The following is an 18,385-nucleotide window of genomic DNA, read 5'->3' as shown; positions in this document are numbered from 1 at the left end:
AGAAACATGCTGGGAAAGTCTCACTCGAGTCCTTTTTGACCACATCAATGCTCTGCTCATTCCTCTCATCAAACAAGGGCCATTTTGTCAGTTTCAATGGGCAATCCTTAGGAATTCACCTTCCAGGCTGGTTTCGTTCCTTCCAACTTCTTTTTGTTTCCTCATGAGAAAAAGTCTCCTTGCCTTGCTTGGAAAGATGAGAGAAAGTCTCGTTGCCTTGCTTGGAAAGATGAGAGATGAGATCTTCCTCTTGTCTCCCAGGACAGAATGGTCAGACTTGAGTTTCCTTTCTCCTCACTCTTGTCTTCCTTGAGGGAGCTGCTGTGCCAGACAGAACTGCTCCCGTGTCTAGACACTGGTAGACTCGTTGAAGATCCGCACAGGCAATCCTCCGTGGGGTCAAAGTGGAAGGACTTATTTCTTTAGGGCTCAGTAGTCCGCATCCTGACGCGCAGCTTCACCAGGCCAGGGTGGGGAAAAGGAGGGTGAAAGGGGGTGGCTCAGAGCCCGCTTCTTCAGCTTGGGGGTATCCTGGGTGGAACCGTTGTCCAGTGAGCAGGTCTTCGTCTCCACCAAATTCCCTAGGGGGAAATTTCTGGCAGCCCTTCTTGTTCAGCAGCTTATTGGGGCCAGGTGGACCTCGGCTAGTCACCAGCCGGAAGGCCTTTCTCCATTTCAGTTTGTTTTGCAGTTGCCTAGGTGACTATTGACCTCATTATCCAGAACAGCAAAGGGACGAGGGGTGAGAAGAGTGGCCGTCTGGGTTTGCAGCATATTGCTGCCTTATAGGAGTTGTGCAGTCATCGGGTGTGTGGAACTCCACCTGGCTGACCGGTGGGAACGCCTCCACAAACTCGCTAAATTCAGTAGCTTTGGCCTTCCAAGATTCATTTGCCCAATGTAGAATGCTTTAAACGAACGAGCATGAAGAGTGCTGGGCCGGAAATTGACGATACGGATGGTAGGGGCTCCTCGGAGTAGAGGAGTAGAGTTTTACTATGATAACTAGGAGGCAAATAACAAGGAGCTGAACGTGATGCATAATAAACGAAGCAGACACTCACGAAGCTCCATACCAACTACATTCAAATGGTAATCATGATATTTGGAAATACAACTTAATGGGAAATCATTAAGTAATCTCATCCAACTTTCTTTAGTGGGTGGCAGGGCTATGGAGGGGAAACAGCAATGGTTCTGGTACCTCCTTAACTTTCTTCCATTAAATTCACCCAACAAGCCTCCAGAGAAGATATTACTGCTTTGATATTACAAAGGGAAAGACAGGTATGGCATCTCTAAAGAGCACAATGTTCTAGGACTGGGATGACTTGAAATCCACACACACACATTTCTGAGAGAATTTTGCCATAAGGTACCTTACACCTTACTGTAAACTTATTTTACAATAAGTCTTGAACATCATTCCAAGTTACCATTTGGAAGAGTTTCCTCCATTTGGTTTTGTTCTAGCTGCATAGTATTCTTCTGTAAGGATGAACGTACTCTGATTTAGTTAGCCAGCCTCTTACTGATGTACAATTAAGTCGTTTTTAAATCTTTCACTCTTGAAAATCTTGTTTCTCACACATAAATATATGTATCCAATAAATAGTTGAAGTAGAATTGTTGGAGTTCGAGACCAGCCTGGCCAACATGGTGAAAACCCATCTCTCCTAGAAACACAAAATTGGCCGCACATGATGGGACATGCCTTTAATCTCAGCTGAGGCAGGAGAATCACTTCAGCCTGGGAGGCAGAGGTTGTGGTGAGCCGAAATCTTGCCACTGCACTCCAGCCTGGGGAACACGAGCGAAACCATATCCCCCCCAAAACAATAATAATAAATGTATATCTATCTATCTATCTATATATATAGGTACATATATCCAATAGAATCCTATTCAGCCTTGAAAAAGAAAGAAATCTTATCGTTAGCAACATGAATGAGCCTAGAGGATGTTCTACTGTGTGAAATAAAGCAAAGGCCAGACACAGTGGCTCAGGCCTGTAATCCCAGGACTTTGGGAGGAGAAGGGAGGAGGAAGAGTTGAGCCCAGGAGTTGGAGATCAACCATCTCTACAAAAAATACAAAAATTAGCCAGGTGTGGTGTTGGACGCCTGTAGTCCTAGCTACTCAGGAGGCTGAAGTGGGAGGATCTCTTGACCCCGGGAGGTGGAGGCCGTGGTGAGCCGTGTTTGTGTCACTGTACTCCAGCCTTGGTGACAGACTCCGACACTGTCTGAAAAAATACATCAATACATCATAAAGTTTTAAAAAGCAAACACAGAAATACAAATACTGCACGATCTCACTTCTATGTGCAATGTAAAAAAGTGGAACTCAGAGTCGTAGAGAGCAGAACGCTGCTTACCCGAGGCAGGGGCCGGGGAGGGATTGGGAGATGTTAGTCTAATGATACAAAATTTCAGATACGAATAGTTCTAGAGATATGTTGAACAGCACGGCAACTACAGTGGGTAACTATGGACTGTATACTTGAAATGTGCTATCAGAGTAGATTTGAAACATGTTCTCATCACCATAAAATCAGTATGTGAGGAAACGAATGTGTTAATTAGCTTGATTTTTGTGTCATTCCACAATGTATGCATATGTGAAACTTCATGTTGTACACCATAAATATATATCATTTTTATTTGTCAATTTAAAATGACAATTTAAATAAATTATAAAAATAAAATGAAATAACGTACACTGCAAAAGACTTTTATCTATTAAATCTCCAGAGAAGAACTCTAAGTTATAGAGGAAAGTAAAATTCCAGGAACGGTGAAATCCATCAGAAATGCCCTTCTTCAGCGCTTTCTGAAATTTGTCTGACACACTGGAAATCCAGTTCTTCACTAAGTCAGTGTTCTGGAAGTGTTAGTGTGTGTGTATATACGTGTGCGTGGGCTCACATACACAAATTAAATGAATGGAAATGTAAGCATCCAGATTATCAGTTTAATTTAGTTATCTATACATACACACACACACACACACTCACACACCGAAAACATTGACAAAATCAGCCATTCCACCAAAACTAGCTGCTTAGTGTCTCATCTCTCATTGAAGATTCCAAATAGAAACGTGGATTTAAAGAGGCATGGCGGTTCATTCTCTCTTGGAGCCCTGTTGGAAGTTGACTGACTGATTCAGACATTGTGTTTGCTCTTGCTTCCCTGGTTCTTTGAATTGGGACGTGAGGGTGTCCATTTTAGATCTTTCCTGCTTTCTCTTGTGGGCATTTAATGCTATGTTTCCCTCTACACACTGCTTTCAATGTATCCCAGAGATTCTGGTATGTTGTGTCTTTGTTCTCATTGGTTTCAAAGAACATCTTTATTCTGTCTTCATTTCGCTATGTACCCAGTAGTCACTCAGGAGCAGATTGCTCCGTTTCCGTGTAGTTGAGCGGTTTTGAGTGAGTTTCTTCATCCTGAGGTCCAGTTTGACTGCCCTGTGGTCTGAGAGACGGTTGGTTGTAATTTCTGTTCTTTTGCATTTGCGGAGGAGTGCTTTCCTTCCAACTATGTGGTCAGTTTTGGAATAAGTGTGATGTGGTGCTGAGAAGAATGTATATTCTGTTGATTTGGGGTGGAGAGTTAATGTAGATGTCTATTCGGTCTGCTTGGTGCAGAGCTAAGTTCAGTTCCTGGATATCCTTTTCAACTTTCTGTCTCGTTGATCTGTTTCATGTTGACGGTGGGGTGTTAAAATCTCCCATTGCTATTGTGTGGGTGTCTAATTATCTTCTGATGACACTTGAAAGATCAAGAAGTAGAAGCGCAAAAAAGTTATGCGTCCAATATGACAAAGCTAGTAAGTGGTGGAATTGGAATGGGAACCCAGATGTCTAACTCCAGAGCCTAAGCGCTTGAGCCACCTCACAGTGGTGCCTCTAGAGAAAACCAGGTAAGCGCACATTCAAAAGCAAAGGACTTTCAGTTGTTTTTAGCTTTCTTTTTATTTTTAATTTTTAACTTCATACAGACATTTATTCTGCGCCTGCCCCGGGGGCGGGGGAAAAATCGGGTGGGGGAGGGGAGGTTCAGACAGCCCCACAGAAGGGGAAGAGGCCCAAGAACGAAGACGATCAGGAGGCTGGTGGGCCTGGGGGCTGGCCTTGTTGTCAGAGGCCGGGGAAGTCCAGGTGGGCTGGGGGAGGCTAGTGGTGGAAGGCCAGAGGTCTGGGAGGGGCAGAGGGATGGGCACAGGCGCCAGGGGCGGCGGCAGGGTCTCCGGGGACTGGGAGTGGCGGCTGGGGCCTCGGGGAGCCCATTGGTGGAAGGACAGAGGTCTGGGAGGGGCAGAGGGATGGGGACAGGGACGACGGCCCGCGGCAGGGACTCCGGGGGACTGGGAGTCCGGGGTCGGGGTTAGTCTTGGCTTTTGGCCCTCTCCTGCCGCCGGCTGCTCCAGTTTCTTTCGCTTTGTGGCGAGGTGGACAGGGCTAGCTCTCGGGATCGATGGCAGTTTGGGAAGAGGCCTGGGGCTCAGGACAGGCCAGGGCGGCGGGAGAGGCGGACCGGTGGCGTGGCTGGATCTGGGCGCGCTGTCGAACCTTCCACATCGCCAGCTGCAGGCAGGCGTTTGCGTCCTCGCTGGAGTTGTGGCCGTCCTGGCTGTCCTGGATGATCTGTCCCAGGTAGTCGGCCGCGAGATTCCTGAGGGAACGCTTGTAGGGGAAACCCAGGTAGTGCGGGAAGAGCACGGCCGTGTCCACCACGGTGCTGTGGATCAGCTTGAGGGCCAGCAGATCGCTCTCCAGGCTGTGCCCGATGAGGATGGTTTGGGCGCTGAAAAAGCTCAGCAGGATGGCTTGGACTTCGGGCAACGTGACGCTCGTCTTGGCGACGTCGGCCTCGGTCACTCCGGAAAACCTGGTGTTGTAGTCCACGATCTCGTTGTCGGGCTTGACGAAGGTGTCGTACACCACTTGCATGTCGGCGTCCACCACGGTGACGCGGGTCAGCTCCAGGCCATGCGTGGTGTAGCACATCTCACAGTCCAAGGCGTAGATTCCTGGATAAGCGTCTGTGGAAAACTCTTTCTTGAAGGTCTTCACGAAGCCATGGAGGCTCTCCTTGCGGCCGTCCCGCACGTGCTGCTTTGCCACCTGGCAGCCCACTGAGCCAGGAGCAGCTGCACAGCAGGTGTACTGGCGAACCCGGCCTGCAGCCACTTGGCTGGAGCGGACCCGCCCCCAGTGATAATAACACAACTGGTCGCGTAGACAGCGGCCCGAGGAGGACACCAGGTAGTCGGTGCCACAACGGCAGCAGACCCTGCAGGAGGAGTCGCCGGGCCCCTTCCCCTGGCCAGTGAAGAGGACGGCGCCTCCGGGCCGCTCGGGGTGCGGGAAGGGGTAGCCGTTCTCCTTGAGCTGGTCCTGGGTGAGCAGGAACTCCTGGAGGCGGCTGTACAGGGCGGCCCTGCTGAGGCCCGGCATGGAGCTGGGGGTCAGGCCCTTCAGTCTCTTGAGGGTGTTCAGGACCACATTCAGGTACATGTTCTTGTTGGGGCTGCAGTCGTAGGCCACCTTCTCCTCGTTCAGCGCCTTCTCCTCGGCCTCCTGCTTGGAGGTGCAGAACTTGAGACACTCTTTGGTGAACAGTTGGAGATAGCCTCGGCGGATGACGGTGGGGACTTGGCAGCGAGACCTTCGGAGGATAATGGGTTTCTTCCAAGTCGGTAAGGATGGACGACGGACGATTCGCTTAGAGCTGAGTGTGGTGGAGGTCTTGCATGCCCTCCCCCGTCTGTTGCGACCAGTCTTCCGTGGCTGTGTGCCGACCCTGGAGCCATTGGAGCGTTGGCTGCTGCCGGCCACCCGGGTTCTCTTGGCGTCGGTGCGACCTGCGACCGAGCAGGGGCTGGGAAAGTGGGCGATCCTCTTCCTCTCCCTGGGGGCTGAGATGCGGACTCCACAGGGCCTCTCTGTCAGCCTTGGGGCGGCTGGCAAGCAGCAGGCCGACCCCCTCTGCGCGGGGAAGTACCACGCCTCCGTCGCCATCTTGGGCCACGCTGGGGGCACCGCCGGACCCCTATTCTGGGGCTCCGCCCGGATGTCCACGAGTGCTGAGGCCTGGTTGTGCATCTGGGGCACGCAGAGCCCGAAGCTCTGGGCAGGCTGATGAGAGGGCAGTGGGAATTCTGGAGCCTCGAGGGCCGCCTCCTCGGCCACCTTCTTGGCTTCTGGGTATGCAGGAGGGAACCAGCAGGGAGCTGTGGCTCGCAACATCTTGCTGCCTTCGGGAACACCGGCCTGGCTCTGCTCCACTCCCAAATGGCGGCTTGCCTCGTGGGGCGCCTCCTCGGCCACCTTCTTAGCTTCTGGGTATGCAGGTGGGAACCAGCAGGGAGCTGTGGCTCGCAACATCTTGCTGCCTTCGGGAGCACCGGCCTGGCTCTGCTCCTCTCCCAACTGGCGGCTTGCCTCGAGGGCCGCCTCCTCGGCCACCTTCTTGGCTTCTGGGCATGCAGGTGGGAACCAGCAGGGAGCTGTGGCTCGCAACATCTTGCTGCCTTCGGGAACACCGACCTGGCTCTGCTCCTCTCCCAAATGGCGGCTTGCCTCGTGGGCCGCCTCCTCGGCCACCTTCTTAGCTTCTGGGTATGCAGGTGGGAACCAGCAGGGAGCTGTGGCTCGCAACATCTTGCTGCCTTCGGGAGCACCGGCCTGGCTCTGCTCCTCTCCCAACTGGCGGCTTCAATGAGTGGGGCGGCCGCCCCGCCTCACCTTTATACAGGCACAGGGCAGAGTGGGTGGGACTTCCCCTTCATTGGATTGGTGCTTCAGTCTAGTCACACTGAACCTCATCTTCCACGAGACTTCAGCTTGGGAATTCCTCAGGGGGTCCGCCCATGGAATCAACTGGAATTCCCGGTTGCCAACCTTGGAGCTAGGTTCCTTTTCTTAAGTTAATTGACTGTCCCTGCACAGCAGTCCTATAATAGCGAGTGGAATTGGGCTACCTAGGATTAAATTAAGGTTCAGGGAGGTTGGTCAGCTTGCTGGGCCCACACAGCAGCCCATGGAGCCAGGACTGGGCCAGCAGTCTGCTGCATGCTGGAGGGCATGCCTCTCTCTGGGGTTGCCTTTCCCTGCTCTGTGCACTCCTCCACTGTGGGCAAACTGAAGACAGGAAGTGGACCGCATCCACTTCTCTCCCAGGATTTGGGCAATATTCAGTACAGGGGGTCTTCCGAAAGTTCATAGAAAATGTACATGGTGAGAAATCTATGCATGGATTTCAATTCGTTTTCACTAAAATAAACATGTACTAACTTCTTACAACCTTTCTGAACTGGATCTCATTGGAGGCACTAAGAAGGATGAGACATCCACTGAAAAGGCCTCCTATCAGTGCAACTTGAATTCCGCTAAAATTGCAGCAAGAGCAAACATCCAATTGACGGTGAAGCTTGGGTGGAAGAATGAAGAAATCATTGATGTTTGAAGAAAAGCTTCTAAGGACACTAGCCCAAAGAAATCAACTCTTTACGGAGGTATGGCTTGTTTCAAGAAGAGATGAGAAGATGTGGAAGATGAATCCTGCAGTGGCTGTGAAAACCATTGTGCCCAGATCAGCTGCAGTGACGACGAGAGCTATCAGTGGAAATTTTCAACAGGAGGGATCACGATCCTGGGGCACCTGTTTGACAAATTGTAACCGGAATTTGGAACATGGCTTTGCCAATATGATCCTGAAGACAAAGCGTCATCAAAGCGATGGCTACCAAGAGATGGCAGTGGTCCAGTCAAAGGAAAAGGAGGGCAGACCAAAGGCAACTTCATGGCATCAGTGTTATGGGACGCTCAAGGCATTTTGCATGTTGACTTTCTGAAGAGCCAAACATCTGCTTATTAGGAGAGTGTTTTGCGAAACTTAGACAAAGCTTTGGTAGAAACATGCTGGGAAAGTCTCACTCGAGTCCTTTTTGACCACATCAATGCTCTGCTCATTCCTCTCATCAAACAAGGGCCATTTTGTCAGTTTCAATGGGCAATCCTTAGGAATTCACCTTCCAGGCTGGTTTCGTTCCTTCCAACTTCTTTTTGTTTCCTCATGAGAAAAAGTCTCCTTGCCTTGCTTGGAAAGATGAGAGAAAGTCTCGTTGCCTTGCTTGGAAAGATGAGAGATGAGATCTTCCTCTTGTCTCCCAGGACAGAATGGTCAGACTTGAGTTTCCTTTCTCCTCACTCTTGTCTTCCTTGAGGGAGCTGCTGTGCCAGACAGAACTGCTCCCGTGTCTAGACACTGGTAGACTCGTTGAAGATCCGCACAGGCAATCCTCCGTGGGGTCAAAGTGGAAGGACTTATTTCTTTAGGGCTCAGTAGTCCGCATCCTGACGCGCAGCTTCACCAGGCCAGGGTGGGGAAAAGGAGGGTGAAAGGGGGTGGCTCAGAGCCCGCTTCTTCAGCTTGGGGGTATCCTGGGTGGAACCGTTGTCCAGTGAGCAGGTCTTCGTCTCCACCAAATTCCCTAGGGGGAAATTTCTGGCAGCCCTTCTTGTTCAGCAGCTTATTGGGGCCAGGTGGACCTCGGCTAGTCACCAGCCGGAAGGCCTTTCTCCATTTCAGTTTGTTTTGCAGTTGCCTAGGTGACTATTGACCTCATTATCCAGAACAGCAAAGGGACGAGGGGTGAGAAGAGTGGCCGTCTGGGTTTGCAGCATATTGCTGCCTTATAGGAGTTGTGCAGTCATCGGGTGTGTGGAACTCCACCTGGCTGACCGGTGGGAACGCCTCCACAAACTCGCTAAATTCAGTAGCTTTGGCCTTCCAAGATTCATTTGCCCAATGTAGAATGCTTTAAACGAACGAGCATGAAGAGTGCTGGGCCGAAAAGTGACGATACGGATGGTAGGGGCTCCTCGGAGTAGAGGAGTAGAGTTTTACTATGATAACTAGGAGGCAAATAACAAGGAGCTGAACGTGATGCATAATAAACGAAGCAGACACTCACGAAGCTCCATACCAACTACATTCAAATGGTAATCATGATATTTTGAAATACAACTTAATGGGAAATCATTAAGTAATCTCATCCAACTTTCTTTAGTGGGTGGCAGGGCTATGGAGGGGAAACAGCAATGGTTCTGGTACCTCCTTAACTTTCTTCCATTAAATTCACCCAACAAGCCTCCAGAGAAGATATTACTGCTTTGATATTACAAAGGGAAAGACAGGTATGGCATCTCTAAAGAGCACAATGTTCTAGGACTGGGATGACTTGAAATCCACACACACACATTTCTGAGAGAATTTTGCCATAAGGTACCTTACACCTTACTGTAAACTTATTTTACAATAAGTCTTGAACATCATTCCAAGTTACCATTTGGAAGAGTTTCCTCCATTTGGTTTTGTTCTAGCTGCATAGTATTCTTCTGTAAGGATGAACGTACTCTGATTTAGTTAGCCAGCCTCTTACTGATGTACAATTAAGTCGTTTTTAAATCTTTCACTCTTGAAAATCTTGTTTCTCACACATAAATATATGTATCCAATAAATAGTTGAAGTAGAATTGTTGGAGTTCGAGACCAGCCTGGCCAACATGGTGAAAACCCATCTCTCCTAGAAACACAAAATTGGCCGCACATGATGGGACATGCCTTTAATCTCAGCTGAGGCAGGAGAATCACTTCAGCCTGGGAGGCAGAGGTTGTGGTGAGCCGAAATCTTGCCACTGCACTCCAGCCTGGGGAACACGAGCGAAACCATATCCCCCCCAAAACAATAATAATAAATGTATATCTATCTATCTATCTATATATATAGGTACATATATCCAATAGAATCCTATTCAGCCTTGAAAAAGAAAGAAATCTTATCGTTAGCAACATGAATGAGCCTAGAGGATGTTCTACTGTGTGAAATAAAGCAAAGGCCAGACACAGTGGCTCAGGCCTGTAATCCCAGGACTTTGGGAGGAGAAGGGAGGAGGAAGAGTTGAGCCCAGGAGTTGGAGATCAACCATCTCTACAAAAAATACAAAAATTAGCCAGGTGTGGTGTTGGACGCCTGTAGTCCTAGCTACTCAGGAGGCTGAAGTGGGAGGATCTCTTGACCCCGGGAGGTGGAGGCCGTGGTGAGCCGTGTTTGTGTCACTGTACTCCAGCCTTGGTGACAGACTCCGACACTGTCTGAAAAAATACATCAATACATCATAAAGTTTTAAAAAGCAAACACAGAAATACAAATACTGCACGATCTCACTTCTATGTGCAATGTAAAAAAGTGGAACTCAGAGTCGTAGAGAGCAGAACGCTGCTTACCCGAGGCAGGGGCCGGGGAGGGATTGGGAGATGTTAGTCTAATGATACAAAATTTCAGATACGAATAGTTCTAGAGATATGTTGAACAGCACGGCAACTACAGTGGGTAACTATGGACTGTATACTTGAAATGTGCTATCAGAGTAGATTTGAAACATGTTCTCATCACCATAAAATCAGTATGTGAGGAAACGAATGTGTTAATTAGCTTGATTTTTGTGTCATTCCACAATGTATGCATATGTGAAACTTCATGTTGTACACCATAAATATATATCATTTTTATTTGTCAATTTAAAATGACAATTTAAATAAATTATAAAAATAAAATGAAATAACGTACACTGCAAAAGACTTTTATCTATTAAATCTCCAGAGAAGAACTCTAAGTTATAGAGGAAAGTAAAATTCCAGGAACGGTGAAATCCATCAGAAATGCCCTTCTTCAGCGCTTTCTGAAATTTGTCTGACACACTGGAAATCCAGTTCTTCACTAAGTCAGTGTTCTGGAAGTGTTAGTGTGTGTGTATATACGTGTGCGTGGGCTCACATACACAAATTAAATGAATGGAAATGTAAGCATCCAGATTATCAGTTTAATTTAGTTATCTATACATACACACACACACACACACTCACACACCGAAAACATTGACAAAATCAGCCATTCCACCAAAACTAGCTGCTTAGTGTCTCATCTCTCATTGAAGATTCCAAATAGAAACGTGGATTTAAAGAGGCATGGCGGTTCATTCTCTCTTGGAGCCCTGTTGGAAGTTGACTGACTGATTCAGACATTGTGTTTGCTCTTGCTTCCCTGGTTCTTTGAATTGGGACGTGAGGGTGTCCATTTTAGATCTTTCCTGCTTTCTCTTGTGGGCATTTAATGCTATGTTTCCCTCTACACACTGCTTTCAATGTATCCCAGAGATTCTGGTATGTTGTGTCTTTGTTCTCATTGGTTTCAAAGAACATCTTTATTCTGTCTTCATTTCGCTATGTACCCAGTAGTCACTCAGGAGCAGATTGCTCCGTTTCCGTGTAGTTGAGCGGTTTTGAGTGAGTTTCTTCATCCTGAGGTCCAGTTTGACTGCCCTGTGGTCTGAGAGACGGTTGGTTGTAATTTCTGTTCTTTTGCATTTGCGGAGGAGTGCTTTCCTTCCAACTATGTGGTCAGTTTTGGAATAAGTGTGATGTGGTGCTGAGAAGAATGTATATTCTGTTGATTTGGGGTGGAGAGTTAATATAGATGTCTATTCGGTCTGCTTGGTGCAGAGCTAAGTTCAGTTCCTGGATATCCTTTTCAACTTTCTGTCTCGTTGATCTGTTTCATGTTGACGGTGGGGTGTTAAAATCTCCCATTGCTATTGTGTGGGTGTCTAATTATCTTCTGATGACACTTGAAAGATCAAGAAGTAGAAGCGCAAAAAAGTTATGCGTCCAATATGACAAAGCTAGTAAGTGGTGGAATTGGAATGGGAACCCAGATGTCTAACTCCAGAGCCTAAGGGCTTGAGCCACCTCACAGTGGTGCCTCTAGAGAAAACCAGGTAAGCGCGCATTCAAAAGCAAAGGACTTTCAGTTGTTTTTAGCTTTTTTTTTATTTTTAATTTTTAACTTCATACAGACATTTATTCTGCGCCTGCCCCGGGGGCGGGGGAAAAATCGGGTGGGGGAGGGGAGGTTCAGACAGCCCCACAGAAGGGGAAGAGGCCCAAGAACGAAGACGATCAGGAGGCTGGTGGGCCTGGGGGCTGGCCTTGTTGCCAGAGGCCGGGGAAGTCCAGGTGGGCTGGGGGAGGCTAGTGGTGGAAGGCCAGAGGTCTGGGAGGGGCAGAGGGATGGGCACAGGCGCCAGGGGTGGCGGCAGGGTCTCCGGGGACTGGGAGTGGCGGCTGGGGCCTCGGGGAGCCCATTGGTGGAAGGACAGAGGTCTGGGAGGGGCAGAGGGATGGGGACAGGGACGACGGCCCGCGGCAGGGACTCCGGTGGACTGGGAGTCCGGGGTCGGGGTTAGTCTTGGCTTTTGGCCCTCTCCTGCCGCCGGCTGCTCCAGTTTCTTTCGCTTTGCGGCGAGGTGGACAGGGCTAGCTCTCGGGATCGATGGCAGTTTGGGAAGAGGCCTGGGGCTCAGGACAGGCCAGGGCGGCGGGAGAGGCGGACCGGTGGCGTGGCTGGATCTGGGCGCGCTGTCGAACCTTCCACATCGCCAGCTGCAGGCAGGCGTTTGCGTCCTCGCTGGAGTTGTGGCCGTCCTGGCTGTCCTGGATGATCTGTCCCAGGTAGTCGGCCGCGAGATTCCTGAGGGAACGCTTGTAGGGGAAACCCAGGTAGTGCGGGAAGAGCACGGCCGTGTCCACCACGGTGCTGTGGATCAGCTTGAGGGCCAGCAGATCGCTCTCCAGGCTGTGCCCGATGAGGATGGTTTGGGCGCTGAAAAAGCTCAGCAGGATGGCTTGGACTTCGGGCAACGTGACGCTCGTCTTGGCGACGTCGGCCTCGGTCACTCCGGAAAACCTGGTGTTGTAGTCCACGATCTCGTTGTCGGGCTTGACGAAGGTGTCGTACACCACTTGCATGTCGGCGTCCACCACGGTGACGCGGGTCAGCTCCAGGCCATGCGTGGTGTAGCACATCTCACAGTCCAAGGCGTAGATTCCTGGATAAGCGTCTGTGGAAAACTCTTTCTTGAAGGTCTTCACGAAGCCATGGAGGCTCTCCTTGCGGCCGTCCCGCACGTGCTGCTTTGCCACCTGGCAGCCCACTGAGCCAGGAGCAGCTGCACAGCAGGTGTACTGGCGAACCCGGCCTGCAGCCACTTGGCTGGAGCGGACCCGCCCCCAGTGATAATAACACAACTGGTCGCGTAGACAGCGGCCCGAGGAGGACACCAGGTAGTCGGTGCCACAACGGCAGCAGACCCTGCAGGAGGAGTCGCCGGGCCCCTTCCCCTGGCCAGTGAAGAGGACGGCGCCTCCGGGCCGCTCGGGGTGCGGGAAGGGGTAGCCGTTCTCCTTGAGCTGGTCCTGGGTGAGCAGGAACTCCTGGAGGCGGCTGTACAGGGCGGCCCTGCTGAGGCCCGGCATGGAGCTGGGGGTCAGGCCCTTCAGTCTCTTGAGGGTGTTCAGGACCACATTCAGGTACATGTTCTTGTTGGGGCTGCAGTCGTAGGCCACCTTCTCCTCGTTCAGCGCCTTCTCCTCGGCCTCCTGCTTGGAGGCGCAGAACTTGAGACACTCTTTGGTGAACAGTTGGAGATAGCCTCGGCGGATGACGGTGGGGACTTGGCAGCGAGACCTTCGGAGGATAATGGGTTTCTTCCAAGTCGGTAAGGATGGACGACGGACGATTCGCTTAGAGCTGAGTGTGGTGGAGGTCTTGCATGCCCTCCCCCGTCTGTTGCGACCAGTCTTCCGTGGCTGTGTGCCGACCCTGGAGCCATTGGAGCGTTGGCTGCTGCCGGCCACCCGGGTTCTCTTGGCGTCGGTGCGACCTGCGACCGAGCAGGGGCTGGGAAAGTGGGCGATCCTCTTCCTCTCCCTGGGGGCTGAGATGCGGACTCCACAGGGCCTCTCTGTCAGCCTTGGGGCGGCTGGCAAGCAGCAGGCCGACCCCCTCTGCGCGGGGAAGTACCACGCCTCCGTCGCCATCTTGGGCCACGCTGGGGGCACCGCCGGACCCCTATTCTGGGGCTCCGCCCGGATGTCCACGAGTGCTGAGGCCTGGTTGTGCATCTGGGGCACGCAGAGCCCGAAGCTCTGGGCAGGCTGATGAGAGGGCAGTGGGAATTCTGGAGCCTCGAGGGCCGCATCCTCGGCCACCTTCTTGGCTTCTGGGTATGCAGGAGGGAACCAGCAGGGAGCTGTGGCTCGCAACATCTTGCTGCCTTCGGGAACACCGGCCTGGCTCTGCTCCACTCCCAAATGGCGGCTTGCCTCGTGGGGCGCCTCCTCGGCCACCTTCTTAGCTTCTGGGTATGCAGGTGGGAACCAGCAGGGAGCTGTGGCTCGCAACATCTTGCTGCCTTCGGGAGCACCGGCCTGGCTCTGCTCCTCTCCCAACTGGCGGCTTGCCTCGAGGGCCGCCTCCTCGGCCACCTTCTTGGCTTCTGGGCATGCAGGTGGGAACCAGCAGGGAGCTGTGGCTCGCAACATCTTGCTGCCTTCGGGAACACCGACCTGGCTCTGCTCCTCTCCCAAATGGCGGCTTGCCTCGTGGGCCGCCTCCTCGGCCACCTTCTTAGCTTCTGGGTATGCAGGTGGGAACCAGCAGGGAGCTGTGGCTCGCAACATCTTGCTGCCTTCGGGAGCACCGGCCTGGCTCTGCTCCTCTCCCAACTGGCGGCTTCAATGAGTGGCGCGGCTGCCCCGCCTCACCTTTATACAGGCACAGGGCAGAGTGGGTGGGACTTCCCCTTCATTGGATTGGTGCTTCAGTCTAGTCACACTGAACCTCATCTTCCACGAGACTTCAGCTTGGGAATTCCTCAGGGGGTCCGCCCATGGAATCAACTGGAATTCCCGGTTGCCAACCTTGGAGCTAGGTTCCTTTTCTTAAGTTAATTGACTGTCCCTGCACAGCAGTCCTATAATAGCGAGTGGAATTGGGCTACCTAGGATTAAATTAAGGTTCAGGGAGGTTGGTCAGCTTGCTGGGCCCACACAGCAGCCCATGGAGCCAGGACTGGGCCAGCAGTCTGCTGCATGCTGGAGGGCATGCCTCTCTCTGGGGTTGCCTTTCCCTGCTCTGTGCACTCCTCCACTGTGGGCAAACTGAAGACAGGAAGTGGACCGCATCCACTTCTCTCCCAGGATTTGGGCAATATTCAGTACAGGGGGTCTTCCGAAAGTTCATAGAAAATGTACATGGTGAGAAATCTATGCATGGATTTCAATTCGTTTTCACTAAAATAAACATGTACTAACTTCTTACAACCTTTCTGAACTGGATCTCATTGGAGGCACTAAGAAGGATGAGACATCCACTGAAAAGGCCTCCTATCAGTGCAACTTGAATTCCGCTAAAATTGCAGCAAGAGCAAACATCCAATTGACGGTGAAGCTTGGGTGGAAGAATGAAGAAATCATTGATGTTTGAAGAAAAGCTTCTAAGGACACTAGCCCAAAGAAATCAACTCTTTACGGAGGTATGGCTTGTTTCAAGAAGAGATGAGAAGATGTGGAAGATGAATCCTGCAGTGGCTGTGAAAACCATTGTGCCCAGATCAGCTGCAGTGACGACGAGAGCTATCAGTGGAAATTTTCAACAGGAGGGATCACGATCCTGGGGCACCTGTTTGACAAATTGTAACCGGAATTTGGAACATGGCTTTGCCAATATGATCCTGAAGACAAAGCGTCATCAAAGCGATGGCTACCAAGAGATGGCAGTGGTCCAGTCAAAGGAAAAGGAGGGCAGACCAAAGGCAACTTCATGGCATCAGTGTTATGGGACGCTCAAGGCATTTTGCATGTTGACTTTCTGAAGAGCCAAACATCTGCTTATTAGGAGAGTGTTTTGCGAAACTTAGACAAAGCTTTGGTAGAAACATGCTGGGAAAGTCTCACTCGAGTCCTTTTTGACCACATCAATGCTCTGCTCATTCCTCTCATCAAACAAGGGCCATTTTGTCAGTTTCAATGGGCAATCCTTAGGAATTCACCTTCCAGGCTGGTTTCGTTCCTTCCAACTTCTTTTTGTTTCCTCATGAGAAAAAGTCTCCTTGCCTTGCTTGGAAAGATGAGAGAAAGTCTCGTTGCCTTGCTTGGAAAGATGAGAGATGAGATCTTCCTCTTGTCTCCCAGGACAGAATGGTCAGACTTGAGTTTCCTTTCTCCTCACTCTTGTCTTCCTTGAGGGAGCTGCTGTGCCAGACAGAACTGCTCCCGTGTCTAGACACTGGTAGACTCGTTGAAGATCCGCACAGGCAATCCTCCGTGGGGTCAAAGTGGAAGGACTTATTTCTTTAGGGCTCAGTAGTCCGCATCCTGACGCGCAGCTTCACCAGGCCAGGGTGGGGAAAAGGAGGGTGAAAGGGGGTGGCTCAGAGCCCGCTTCTTCAGCTTGGGGGTATCCTGGGTGGAACCGTTGTCCAGTGAGCAGGTCTTCGTCTCCACCAAATTCCCTAGGGGGAAATTTCTGGCAGCCCTTCTTGTTCAGCAGCTTATTGGGGCCAGGTGGACCTCGGCTAGTCACCAGCCGGAAGGCCTTTCTCCATTTCAGTTTGTTTTGCAGTTGCCTAGGTGACTATTGACCTCATTATCCAGAACAGCAAAGGGACGAGGGGTGAGAAGAGTGGCCGTCTGGGTTTGCAGCATATTGCTGCCTTATAGGAGTTGTGCAGTCATCGGGTGTGTGGAACTCCACCTGGCTGACCGGTGGGAACGCCTCCACAAACTCGCTAAATTCAGTAGCTTTGGCCTTCCAAGATTCATTTGCCCAATGTAGAATGCTTTAAACGAACGAGCATGAAGAGTGCTGGGCCGGAAATTGACGATACGGATGGTAGGGGCTCCTCGGAGTAGAGGAGTAGAGTTTTACTATGATAACTAGGAGGCAAATAACAAGGAGCTGAACGTGATGCATAATAAACGAAGCAGACACTCACGAAGCTCCATACCAACTACATTCAAATGGTAATCATGATATTTGGAAATACAACTTAATGGGAAATCATTAAGTAATCTCATCCAACTTTCTTTAGTGGGTGGCAGGGCTATGGAGGGGAAACAGCAATGGTTCTGGTACCTCCTTAACTTTCTTCCATTAAATTCACCCAACAAGCCTCCAGAGAAGATATTACTGCTTTGATATTACAAAGGGAAAGACAGGTATGGCATCTCTAAAGAGCACAATGTTCTAGGACTGGGATGACTTGAAATCCACACACACACATTTCTGAGAGAATTTTGCCATAAGGTACCTTACACCTTACTGTAAACTTATTTTACAATAAGTCTTGAACATCATTCCAAGTTACCATTTGGAAGAGTTTCCTCCATTTGGTTTTGTTCTAGCTGCATAGTATTCTTCTGTAAGGATGAACGTACTCTGATTTAGTTAGCCAGCCTCTTACTGATGTACAATTAAGTCGTTTTTAAATCTTTCACTCTTGAAAATCTTGTTTCTCACACATAAATATATGTATCCAATAAATAGTTGAAGTAGAATTGTTGGAGTTCGAGACCAGCCTGGCCAACATGGTGAAAACCCATCTCTCCTAGAAACACAAAATTGGCCGCACATGATGGGACATGCCTTTAATCTCAGCTGAGGCAGGAGAATCACTTCAGCCTGGGAGGCAGAGGTTGTGGTGAGCCGAAATCTTGCCACTGCACTCCAGCCTGGGGAACACGAGCGAAACCATATCCCCCCCAAAACAATAATAATAAATGTATATCTATCTATCTATCTATATATATAGGTACATATATCCAATAGAATCCTATTCAGCCTTGAAAAAGAAAGAAATCTTATCGTTAGCAACATGAATGAGCCTAGAGGATGTTCTACTGTGTGAAATAAAGCAAAGGCCAGACACAGTGGCTCAGGCCTGTAATCCCAGGACTTTGGGAGGAGAAGGGAGGAGGAAGAGTTGAGCCCAGGAGTTGGAGATCAACCATCTCTACAAAAAATACAAAAATTAGCCAGGTGTGGTGTTGGACGCCTGTAGTCCTAGCTACTCAGGAGGCTGAAGTGGGAGGATCTCTTGACCCCGGGAGGTGGAGGCCGTGGTGAGCCGTGTTTGTGTCACTGTACTCCAGCCTTGGTGACAGACTCCGACACTGTCTGAAAAAATACATCAATACATCATAAAGTTTTAAAAAGCAAACACAGAAATACAAATACTGCACGATCTCACTTCTATGTGCAATGTAAAAAAGTGGAACTCAGAGTCGTAGAGAGCAGAACGCTGCTTACCCGAGGCAGGGGCCGGGGAGGGATTGGGAGATGTTAGTCTAATGATACAAAATTTCAGATACGAATAGTTCTAGAGATATGTTGAACAGCACGGCAACTACAGTGGGTAACTATGGACTGTATACTTGAAATGTGCTATCAGAGTAGATTTGAAACATGTTCTCAT

The sequence above is a fragment of the Pongo abelii genome, chromosome 7 (genome assembly GCF_028885655.2).
Source record: "Pongo abelii isolate AG06213 chromosome 7, NHGRI_mPonAbe1-v2.0_pri, whole genome shotgun sequence".
Lineage (NCBI taxonomy): Eukaryota > Metazoa > Chordata > Mammalia > Primates > Hominidae > Pongo > Pongo abelii.
Note: the sequence above shows the minus strand (reverse complement) of the source record.